Here is a 13,208-nt window from a genome sequence, read left to right as displayed (position 1 = left end):
TTTCCCACCCAATCCCAAGCATGCATTTACAACAGGACCTAGCTCCTGCAAAACCTCACACATATTAACAATTAAAGGCCATCTGGACATCAACCTGCATTCAACCTCGTCCCAGGCTACAGACACTCTGGAGCCATGATCCTCATGGTCTTTGCAGCTTTTGCAAAAGATGACACCATGTAAAAATACTGATTTCAGGTACTAGAAATATAAAATACTAAGATACTGACAGGATATTCCCTAGGACGTTGAGGGAAGTTAGTGTAGAAATAGCAGGGGCTATGACAGAAATATTTCAAATGTCATTAGAAACGGGAATAGTGCCGGAGGATTGGCGTACTGCGCATGTTGTTCCATTATTTAAAAAGGGTTCTAAGAGTAAACCTAGCAATTATAGACCTGTTAGTTTGACTTCAGTGGTGGGCAAATTAATGGAAAAGATACTTAGAGATAATATATATAAGCATCTGGATAAACAGGGTCTGATTAGGAACAGTTAACATGGATTTGTGCCTGGAAGGTCATGTTTGACTAATCTTCTTGAATTTTTTGAAGAGGTTACTAGGGAAATTGATGAGGGTAAAGCAGTGGATGTTGTCTATATGGACTTTAGTAAGGCCTTTGTCAAGGTTCCTCATGGAAGGTTGGTTAAGAAGATTCAATTGTTGGGTATTAATGGTGGAGTAGCAAGATGGATTCAACAGTGGCTGAATGGGAGATGCCAGAGAGTAATGGTGGATGGCTGTTTGCCAGGTTGGAGGCCGGTGACAAATGAGGTGCCTCAGGGATCTGTGTTGGGTCCACTATTGTTTGTCATATACATCAATGATCTGGATGATGGTGTGGTAAATTGGATTAGTAAGTATGCAGATGATACTAAGATAGGTGGTTGTGGATAATGAAGTAGATTTTCAAAGTCTACAGAGATATTTAGGCCATTTGGAAGAGTGGGCTGAAAGATGGCAGATGGAGTTTAATGCTGATAAGTGTGAGGTGCTACATTTTGGCAGGACAAATCAAAATAGGACGTACATGGTAATGGTAGCGAATTGAGGAATGCAGTTGAACAGAGGGATCTAGGAATAACTGTGCATAGTTCCCTGAAGGTGGAAATTCACGTAGATAGGGTGGTAAAGAAAGCTTTTGGTGTGCTGGCCTTTATAAATCAGAGCATTGAATATAGAAGTTGGGATGTAATGTTAAAATTGTACAAGGCATTGGTGAGGCCAATTCTGGAGTATGGTGTACAATTTTGGTTGCCTAATTATAGGAAGGATGTCAACAAAATAGAGAGCGTGCAGAGGAGATTTGCCTGGGTTTCAGCAACTAAGTTACAGAGAAAGGTTGAACAAGTTAGGTCTTTATTCTTTGGAGCGCAGAAGGTTAAGGGGGGACTTGATAGAGGTCTTTAAAATGATGAGAGGGATAGACAGAGTTGACGTGGATAAGCTTTTCCCATTGAGAGTTGGGAAGATTCAAACAAGAGGACATGACTTGAGAATTAAGGGACAGAAGTTTAGGGATAACATGAGGGGGAACTTCTTTACTCAGAGAGTGGTAGCTGTGTGGAATGAGCTTCCAGTGGAAGTGGTGGAGGCAGGTTCAATTTTATCATTTAAAAATAAATTGGATAGTTATATGGACGGGAAAGGAATGGAGGGTTATGGTCTGAGTGCAGGTAGATGGGACTAGGGGAAAACAAGTGTTCGGCACGGACTTGAAGGGCCGAGATGGCCTGTTTTCCGTGCTGTAATTGTTATATGGTTATATGACAAGCAGGTTTTACAGAAGCAGAAATCCTCCATTTTGTCAAGCACCCAAAATGCGTGATATTATCATGCCCCTCTTTTATCCTATATGATAACATACAAAGTAAGGACACGGTTCCTGTTATACAATTTAACAATGATGGCGATGTAATTTATCAGAACTCTTAAGTAACTTCCCGAGTTTTCATGGACCTAGTTTCACGATTTCTGACTGACGAGTCTCCATCTCCCGAGTTTCCATGGGCATGAATCCTCTTTGTCCATCTTGTTAGCTTAATGTACTCTTGACTCTCGATGGGTACGATATTCCTATACCTAAGAAATTCCTTGACGAAAACAAGTTAGCAGCTCACTCTTCTACTAATACTCTTACAATGGTGAAGATGGACCCTTGCATTCCTTCCTTCTTACCTAACCGCAGTTGGAGTCATCAGGAGAACCTGCTAAGGTCCCTCCCACCGAGGCTCCAAACCTTTCCTTATCCAATTCTTCACTAGTACATAATCACGAGGCTTGACTTTAATGGAAGAAACCAAAGGAGTAATTCACTATATGCTGCTCGCACCATAGAATGCAATTCCCTTAGTGCCCGAGTCAAGGCCAGAACGTAATTGGTCATCTCCATAGTCATGTGATGGAAGCTTACGACCTTTGTGGCATTTTGGTTCCACGGGGTTCTTAAAGGATGTCCATAAACAATTTCAGCTGGGCTCAGTCTCGATTTCCCTGCAGGCGTGACACACATATAAAACGAAGCTATAGGGAGTAATTTGATTCAACTAATTCCCATCTCCGCCTTCAGGTTTTCCGGGTCTGATTTGTCCTTTTTGACAAGTCCAGCAGCCTGTGGTCGATAAGCACAGTCCAGTTGCTGTTGGATGCCCAGCGGTTCACAGAATTCTTTATTAATTTGCCCAATAAAATGAGGACCATTGTCAGAACAAAGCCGAATTGGGATACCGAATCTAGGGATAATTTCTCGCATAAGCACCTTGACAACAGTAGCTGCTTTGTTATCAAGTGTTGGATAGGCATCGATCCATCTGCTGAATACTTCGACAATAACAAGTACATATCTATATCCTTGGCACTTCTCTAGCTGGATATAACCCATTTGAAGCGTTTCAAAAGGACCCATGGGCAAAGGTGTTCTTCCATCTTCACAACCTTTCCCAGGATTATATTTCTGACAAATGATACAGCAGCTACTCACTTTCTGGGCCAATAATCTTGGGTGCCACCAAGTAGCTGAAAGAGCATCGCCGCACCACAGCGAAATGCATGCACTCCACAAACCAAACTGCAAGAGGATCTGACATACAAGTCTGCCCTGCCAGAGTAACCCACAATCCCGAAATGCAATCTATTGTACATCCAAGCTGTTTCCATAATCTTATATCCCCTTCAGAAGCTTCTTCCTGCAACTGAATAATTTCCTGGATGGTTGGCATTGGCTTTTCCGAGGGAGACTTGTTACTGAACTTTTTATCTGCCTCATCATTTTTGGCACCACCACCTTACGTTCTCCGGATAATTCCTTGGCTGCTTGATCAGCACATCATTCCCTATGTCTATCAGTGCCTGTCTCTTTGTCTGAGGGCTACACTTCATCACTGTCTAGGTAGCAGCAGAGCCTTCAATAGATCAGTCAACAATTGCTGCCGAGGTTGCTGTACCAATTGCTATTCCTCCACAGCTGTCCAAAGTCATGTCCTACTCCGAATGCATATCTCAAATCTGTATATGTTTACCCTTAAATCTTTCCCAACAATACATGCTCTGATTAAAGCGAACAGCTCAGCCTGTTGTGCTGAAAAGGGTGACTCAAAAGCAGCTGCCTCTACACTGTTCCCATCCTGGTCCACAATAGCGTATCCAGAAAATTTCTCTCCCTGGGGCCCAATGGATGCACTCCCTTCCACGTATAGTGTCATGTCTGGGTCTTCTATAGGAGCGTCTTTTAGATCCTCCCTTACAGATGTTTCTTCTTGTATTATGAACAAACAGTCATGTCCTGATTCTGACTGTTCCTCTGGAGGTGAGATGTAGAAAGATGCCGGATTAATAGTACAGTGTCTGAATTTGAGTTTTGGATTGTTCAATAGATAAATTTCATATTTGTTTTGACGAGCCATTGTCAGATGCTGAGTTTGCAGTTGTCTCAACAAGGCTGCCACCAAATGGGAACTGTACACGACTTTCTCCTGCTGATGGGTCAGGTTTGCAGCAGACTGTAGACTATTACAGATTGCTGTTAAGATCTGGGTGCATAGTGGGTGCCCCCTCGTTACTGGGTCGAGCTTTGAAGAATAATAAGCCACTGGCCTGTCCTTATTCCCATGTTTTGGGGTGAGGGCTGCAGCTGAACATTCAGAAAGGGTGTTACAGTAAGGTTGGAAGTGTCTATCGTAGAGTGGCCTTCCTAGTGCTGGAGCTTGCATTAAAGATCTCTTCAAATACTCGAAAGCTTTCTGAGCTTCTTTGGACAACTGAAATTCGCCCTCTAGGCTAGTATAAGGAGTTAATTCCTTGGTGTCTAGTGCAATATTAGAGATCCAGGGTCGGCAGTAGTTCACCGTACCGAGCCACTGTCTCACCTGCTTCGCCTTTTTTGGTACAGGAAACTCGCAAATTGGTTCAAGTCAAGTCTGCTGTATAATAAGTACGGTCATTAAAATTGGTAAAAATGTATGACGACAATCAAAGGAAAATGGGAGGAGTCACACTATGTAGTTGGAATATAAGGGGTATTAATAAACCTATTAAAAGGGGCAAGATACTAGCTCAGTTGAAAGCATACAACACGGACATTTCGTTCCTACAGGAAACTCATCTTAAACATCAAGATCAGACGAGATTGAGGGCTAACTGGATAGGCCAAACATTTCACTCTTCATTCACTTTTAAATCTAGAGGTACTGCAATTATTATCCGTAAAGGAATTCCATTTAAATCAAAGAATACTATTTCAGATAAGGAAGGGAGATATCTTATAGTAGCAGGAGAGATCAATAATATGCCAATTACGCTGGTAAATATATATGCGCCCAACTTTGATAACCCTCAATTTTTTAATAAAATTCTGAATAAAATTGCCGAATTTAATTATCAAAATGTTATAATCGGAGGAGACTTCAACTATGTTTTAGACCCTTATTTAGATAAATCGATACAAAAACAAAAAGGTAATATGAAATCTAAAACCAGTGAACTCTTACATACATATATGGAAAAACACAAATATAGCAGATGTATGGAGGATTGCAAATCCGACGGGAAGGGACTACTCGTTCTATTCAACGGTGCATAAAACATATTCACGGATAGATTATTTTCTTGTGGATACAAAATTAATTACACACACTATGAATCCTAAATACCACATTAATGCGATTTCAGATCACTCTCCTTTAACCTTTGTTTTAAAATTAGAAGGAATGTCTATGAATAAATCGTTCTGGAGGTTTAATTCGCAACTTTTAAAAGACCCACAAGGGAGTATATATCTAAAAAAACAGATGGACTTATTCTTTGAGATAAATGATACACCAGATATATCCCCCACGCTATTATGGGAATCCTTTAAAGCATTTATTAGAGGAGTCATTATTTCATTTCAAGCTTACCAAAATAAAAAGAATAAGAAAGAACAAAGACATTTAGAAGAACAAATAAAACAATTAGATACAGATAATGCTAAAGATCCAACTATGGATAAACATAATAAAATCCTATTATTGAAATTCAAGCTGAATAAATTATTGTCAGAGAAAGTTATAACATTATTCCAAGTTACAAAACAAGAACACTTTGAATTCGGGGACAAACCCCACAAACTCTTAGCACGCCAGTTGAAAAAACGGGAAAAAGAGAATGCAATACTAAAGATTAAATCAGATAGTGGGGAATTATTAACACTACCCAAGGATATCAATAAAAGATTTGCTCAATTCTACGAAAATCTATATACATCTAAAACGTCAATAGATAATAATAAAATTTCAGAATTTCTGGAAGATTGTAACCTTCCAAAATTAGAATTGAGGGAACAAGAGGAACTGGGAGCAATAATTACTTCTAAGGAGATAGAAGACACAATAAAAACACTAAAGAATGGTAAAACACCAGGACCAGACGGATTCAGTAGTGAATTCTATAAAGCCTTTTATGATATAGTTACCCCACGATTACAGAAAATGTATACACACGCTTTTAAAGAGCAAAGCTTACCCGAAACATTAGCAGAATCAACGATCACATTAATACTTAAAAAAGATAAAAACATAGAAGAACCAGGCTCATATAGAGCTATTGCTTTGTTAAATACGGATCAAAAAATAATAGCGAAAACACTAGCCAGTAGATTAAGCAGGTACGTTAGTAGATTAATAAATGGAGATCAAACAGGATTTATACCTAAGAGACATTCATTCAATAATTTGAGACGTTTGCTTAACATAATGCACTCACATAAACCTCACGACCAAGAGTTATCTATTATCTCACTGGACGCAGAAAAGGTGTTTGATCAAGTAGAATGGGATTATATGATTAAAGTATTGCAAAAATTCCAATTGGGAGAAAACTTTATCGCATGGATAAAACTATTATATAACAAACCTACGGCTAGAATATTAACTAATAATATCTTATCCTCGAAATTTGAACTATCAAGGGGCAATAGACAAGGATGCTCATTATCACCGCTGTTATTTGCTTTGGTAATTGAACCCCTTGCTGAAAAAATAAGAACACATCCGGATATTTATGGTTATAATACAAAATACTCAAAGAATAAAATATCCCTATATGCCGATGATGTACTACTGTACATCACAAAACCACAAATTAGTATACCAAACATATTAAACTTAATTGAGGACTTTGGATCCTTTTCAGGATATAGAATAAATTGGAACAAAAGTGAAATTATGTCGATAAAACCAAAAGACTCAACACAGCTTCGGAAATTTCCCTTTAAAATAGCCACAGAAAAATTCAACTATTTGGGAATTGAAATTACTAGAAATTACCAGGATATGTTTAAAGCCAATTATAATCCTTTACTCAAGAAATTGAATAATCTGATTAAATTCTGGAAAACACTTCCGATGTCCTTAATAGGCAGAATAAATGCTATTAAAATGGTTTTCTTACCACAAATTCTATACCTATTTCAATCAATACCTATATACCTCCCAAAAAAATTTTTCAAAAAATTGGACTCAGACATTACAAATTTTATATGGGATTATAAATCCCATAGAATACAAATAGCACACCTTAATAAACGAAAAGAGCTGGGGGGTCTAGCGCTCCCTAATTTTATGTATTATAACTGGGCAGTAAATATTAAAAATATGATTCACCTGCTGGACAATTCTGCACAGCAGGCGGACTGGATGGTAATGGAAAAAGGGGACTGCTCCCCGAGTAATATAGGAGCGACCATCCTCTCACCAACAAATTTGAATAATAAAAACTATAATAAAAATCCAATTATACATAACACAATAAGAACATGGAAACAAATAAAACAGACTTTAAAATTAAGAAACCTATCTCTTTTAATACCAATAGTCAATAATCCATCGTTTAAACCATCAATCATAGACAAATCATTTATACAATGGGAAAGAATGGGAATTAAAACGCTCGAAGATCTGTATGAATTGGGGAATTTACTATCATTTCAACAACTACAACTGAAATATAATTTGAAAAATAACCAATATTTTAAATATCTTCAAATTTGTGATTATCTGAAAAAACACACAAAAGACTATCATAATATGTCTTCCGACTTATTGGATGAAGCAATGAAGACCAAGGCGGAATCAGCTAATTTAATATCGTACCTATATATCATTTTAAACATAGAAATACCCACAACAGATGGAATTAGAAAAGATTGGGAACAAGAATTAGCTATAAAAATCTCAAAAGAGACCTGGGATAATCATTTACTACAGGTGCATAAATGTTCGATCAACGTACGACATACGCTCATCCAATTTAAAACATTACATAGATTATATTATTCAAAAACTAAATTAAATAAAATCTTCCCTAATGTTTCACCAATCTGTGATAAATGCCTATGTCAAGAAGCTACCATAGCGCACTCTTTTGTTTTTTGTACAAAAATCCAAATATTCTGGTATGAAATATTTGATATTTTTTCAAAATTGATCAAAATAAAACTGGTACCAAAACCAGAATGGATTATCTTCGGAATATCGGAAGGTAACCCTGAATTAAACGTGTTTCAGAAGAATTTATTTAATTACGGGCTAATAATGGGAAAAAAGCTTATACTTAAATTCTGGAAAAATGCGCCGACACCAACAATAAAAATGTGGATATCAAATATGTTTGAAACATTACATCTGGAAGAGATGAGATTCCTCCTAGCAGGTAAAGCAGACCAATTCCAAAAGACGTGGTCTATGTTTCTGGACCTATTACAAGTATGAGGTGCAATAGTAATCTAAAAAAAACAAATATATAAATAAGCGGAATCAGGACCTGGTAACGGGAGGTAAAATAACAAAAACAGACTTGGTTGGTAGTCCCCTTTCTGCGGAGTTTAATGTTATAATAGAGCGATTGTTTCTATTTTCTCTTTCTCTCTTTTCTAGGGTCTATTTTCTCACTTTACTTCCTTCTCTAACTTCTTTCCTAAGGGGCTTTCTTTTCCTTACACTCTTGCACTGCACGACTCTCTTGCACTTTCTTTACTTTCCTTACTTCTACCTTTTTCTTAAAGCTCAAAAAAAAAATGAAGCGGTACAAAAAATGTATTAAGATATATGTGTTGTGTAGTATTGTAATTTACCGTACTTCTAATAAAAATAAAATTAAAAAAAAAAAAAAAAAAAAAAAAAAGTCTGCTGTTTTTCTAGACTTCTCTCTGTAGCCAAAATTATTACTCCCAGAAATGTTACTTTCTGTTGAGCCATTGTTACTTTGGACTGAGAGACCACATATCCTAAGGGTTGCCAAGTGGTTCAATAATTCAGCAGTATCCTCACGATTGCTCTGCTCATCTACAATATCCACTAACAGTCCACACAAGTCATCCATATACTGCACTAAAGTGGATTTCCTTTTAAAACTTAAGGTGCTTAACTGTTCGTGCATACATTGAGAAAACAAGGTAGGCGAATCAATGAATCCCTGAGGTAGTCTTGTCCACGTATATTGTTGTCCCCTGTAAGTAAAGGCAAATAAATACTGGCTGTTTCTGTGCAGAGGCAATGAGAAGAAGGCATGTGGCAAGTCTACAATTGAAACAATCTTCACTTCCGCTGGAATCAAAGCTAAAATATGAGCCGGGTTTGGCACCAAGGCATGGAGCGGTTCTACCACTGCATTGACAGATTTAAGTTCTGAACCAGTCTGTACTGGCCCTCTTTCCCTGCCTTGGGCACTGCAAGGATTGGTGTGTTGGAAATAGATGGCACTTCACTAAGATGTCTTGTTCCAGCAATGCCCGATTCAGCTTGTCTAAACTAGGAATTGCCTGTTGTTTCAATGGTTACTACTGTATCGAAGGCAGTGCCACTCCTTTCTGGAGAGCTACCTGGATGGGATCAATGCGCACACATCCTACCTGAGTTGCATTTTCTGCCCACACTTGCGGGTTCGCATACTCACATACCTCACTCCCCAGATGCTGGCGTAGCTGGGCAACAATTGTCCTCTGGGTCTGATAAAACGTAACAGTACATTGGTTAGACAAGTTTTGTTATTCATATATGTTCGGATCTGCCAGATCAATTGCTTTTGGCACCATTGCTCCCAAGTCTTTCGTATTTGCTGGAAAATTCACCTTCATCATGATGTGTGGAGCAACCTCCGAAGCTCGTTTCCATATGTCTAGGGGGTATTTTAACGTACTCTGCAGTTCTTTCTTGTCCTGTTACCAGTGCCAAAATATTCACATTCCATTCATAAGGTCTGAAAAATGTTCCTAATTCTTTATTTTTGCCACTTCTATCATAAGCCAATGTAATATGAAGTGGAGGCTCTTTATCTAAGTCTAAGGACCCCCCATTGGTGTCACTGTTAAATAGCATTGCCTTCAGGAACCCATGGTGTCACTATTATTCCACCGTCGCTGCATTCAATTTTCAATGAAATGCGCAGAGCAAATCTCTAGCCATTAAATTGCAATCCAATCCAGTTTGTATTACGAATCTATGTTTTATTGCCTTGCTCCGATACACCTCTTCAATTGGCTTAGAGATGGGATACTCGCACACTTATCCCTGAAATCCGGACAGGCTCTGAAATTCATTAGACTGGGGAAGGTTATAAATTGATTGAAGAGATGACATGGGTGCCCCTGTATCGACCAAAAAGGTGCATATCCTTCCTTCTACTCGCAATGACATTACAGGTTCTTCATCTGATTTGCATCCGTTCAACACCAAGTTAACTAATCAGGATTGTGAGAATGGATGATTTTGAGAGAAGTTGTGTTTGTCTTCTCTGCCCCCGATTTCTTTTCCAGTTCCCTCTTTGCTCTCTCTGTTGGCCCCCTCCTTCATGTTGTTTTCATGTCGGGCACCCCCTACTCCAGTGACCTAATCCATCGCAAGTATAACATTGGTTTGGTCCTAATACTATTCCCTTTCCAGTGTTGTCTTGGGGAAATTGGTTCTAAGGAAGGTGGTTCTTCAGGGTAACCTGGAAAATCGGGTTCTGGCACCCTTGCCCAATCTGGCGCATCATGCCTTGCTCTTGCTGAGGACTATTGCATGAGTCTAAATTACATCTTGGCGCATCCTTTTTCGTTACATATTCAGTTTTTGCCTTAACTACGGGCTGGTTCTCTTGTTTTCTAATATCTTTCCAGTGACACCCAAATGCACAAGCCATTTGACTTGCACTGTTCTCTGACCAATCCATGTTGTTTGTCTTGATTGCTTCAGCTACATTAGTTGGCAGACAGTTTAACAATATTGCGACGTACTGAGGAGAATTCGCCCCATTACGAAAATTTTAATCTCCTGACTGATCCATATATAGTTCAGAGAGAACCTTTCTAAAAACTCATCTGCTCCCTCTCCTTTCTTTGGTCTAATATCCAGAATCCTAGCGATGTCTATTGGTTTTTGGAGGGTAGTGGCAAGGGTACACGAGGTGCTGGATATGGAGGTGGCAGATAGGGAGCACAAAGGGAATAAGGTTGAGGCTGCAAACTTCTCTTAATTAGAATACTCTCCCAATCTTCCAAATATTCTTCATCTCCCCCTTCGAAACCAAAGCCAACCAACGAGTCCCTCAACTCTAATTCTACAAGTGCTAGTTTCCCTTCTGGAGTCGTCTTTGTCTCCCGTTCCCTATATTCTTTATAAGCACATCCACATTCCTTCTTTAAGGTATCTAGAGGTTTGTTTCCTTCATCATCTTTCAATTCTATTCCAAGCTTCAAAGCTGCCTCCTGCCAATTTGACATTATTGCAGCCTCTCTGCATTCTCTTAATCCTTCATAATATTGTCTCCACAGCCCAATAAGTTCCTTTGCGACTTCACTTTGGCTACATTGCCATATAATCCTCTCACTATATCTCACACCCTCCAGGGTTCCAACCCCTCCTTCAGGCCACAACTCATCTAAATTTTTATTCAAAGTTCCTGAGAAATGTTTCAATCTTTCTGCTTCTTTAGGGAACTTACTGCAAACTAGTTTGTAAAGGAGACCTGTCTGACACACTGTAACTTTACTGAGTCTTTAATAAAAGCACATGTCAAACACGCCCCAGTACTGACTGCATCTAGTCTTCAGGCGTACTGGAACCGAGGGAGGAGCAAGGGGAAGATATCACAGTTATACTGAGTGGACTGGGCGTGGTTAGTGGTATTGAGGTAGCTACATTATAGGTTGCATGCATAAACCATCTACATCCTTTCCCTTAGAAATCTAAAATTGAAGTTAGAACAGTGGCAGTGTGATTATACAACACATGCAAATTTAAACGAAATCACCGTAGCGGACAGGAGGTTTGACAACCCGACCCGAGTGTGTGCGTATAGCACCATCACCCTCCCCACCAGATAGAAGAGGAGGCGGAGCAGTAGCAGCCGGGAAGGAGAAAGTCGACGGAGACCCAACCGGGAATGCGGGAGGTGACCCAACCGGCACGGGTGATCCAGGAGGAGGAGACGGGGGAGAAGGAGGAGAAGGAGAACGAGCAGGGGAGGAGATCATCTGCCCGAAACCAGGAAGCACAGAGGGAGGAGAACGCGGCAAGTGAACTGACCGGGGCATGCAGGGAGCTGTGGGGTAATTAGTAATGACAGGCTTGAAACGCAACGGAGGAGCGTAGGGATCCGCAGGAGGAGGCAGAGGCTCGTTAATGGCCAACAGGTGCTGGCGGCTCCGGCGGTAGACAGTTCCATCAAAGTCCACCAGGTAAGATCTCGGGGAAGTGTCCACACCAACAACGGTTGCGAGTCGGGAGAATCCGGTGGCTGTCTGCATGCGGACGACCTGGCCAGGCAGTAGTGGTGAGAGCGGGCGGCAGGACTTGTCGTGAGAGCGGCGCTGTACCTCATGCTTGTGAGCAATCCGTTGCTGGACGGCGGCAGGCTGGAGGACCTTGGGCACCAGGGATTGTTGGGCGATCGGCATCGGTGGGCGAAGCACGCGGGACATCAGACGCTGGGCAGGGGATCGCATGGTAGGGTCCCGTGAGATGTTGCGAAGGTTTAGTAGACCCAGGTAGAAGTCACCATTGGAGAGACGAGACTGCTCGAGCAAATTCTTGGCACTGCGGACAGCTCGCTCGGCCAGGCCGTTGCTCTGCGGGTATTCGGGGCTGCTGGTATAGTGAGTGAAGTTCCACTTCACAGCGAAAGCCTGGAATTCTGCACTGGTGAACTGACGGCCGTTGTCGGTCTGTAAGCGGACCGGGGACCCAAAGGTAGCAAAGTGTCTGCGCAGCTTACTGATGACCATTTCAGAGGTGATAGCAGGGAGAAGGTCCACTTCGAACCAGTTGGAGTATGAATCAACCAACACCAGGTAGTGCTTGCCTCGCCATTCGAATATGTCAGCAGCCAGCGAGGTCCAGGGCATGGCAGGCGCAGGCTGCTGCAGAAGTGGCTGGCGCTGCTGATGTGGGGCAAGAGTGTTGCATTCAGGATAGGAGGCTACTCGGGCTTTAATGTACTTGGCCATGCCGGGCCACTAGTATTGTTCTTGGGCATGTGAGACGGTGGCATTGGCTCCGGGATGCCCCATGTGGGCAGCGTTGTAGTACAAGTCGTATAGGGAGGCAGGGACGACCACCTTGTGACCCTTGATGATGATGCCGTCCCGGAGCACAAGCTCGTCGCGGACCAGAAAGACGGGGTGGGCCCCCGCAGGCAGCGAGGTGCGTCTGCTGGGCCACCCCCGCTGGATGACAGCAGCGAGCTGTTGCAGGT

Source organism: Leucoraja erinacea, chromosome 4 (assembly GCF_028641065.1).
Source record: "Leucoraja erinacea ecotype New England chromosome 4, Leri_hhj_1, whole genome shotgun sequence".
Classification (NCBI taxonomy): domain Eukaryota; kingdom Metazoa; phylum Chordata; class Chondrichthyes; order Rajiformes; family Rajidae; genus Leucoraja; species Leucoraja erinaceus.
This window is presented reverse-complemented; position numbering follows the sequence as displayed.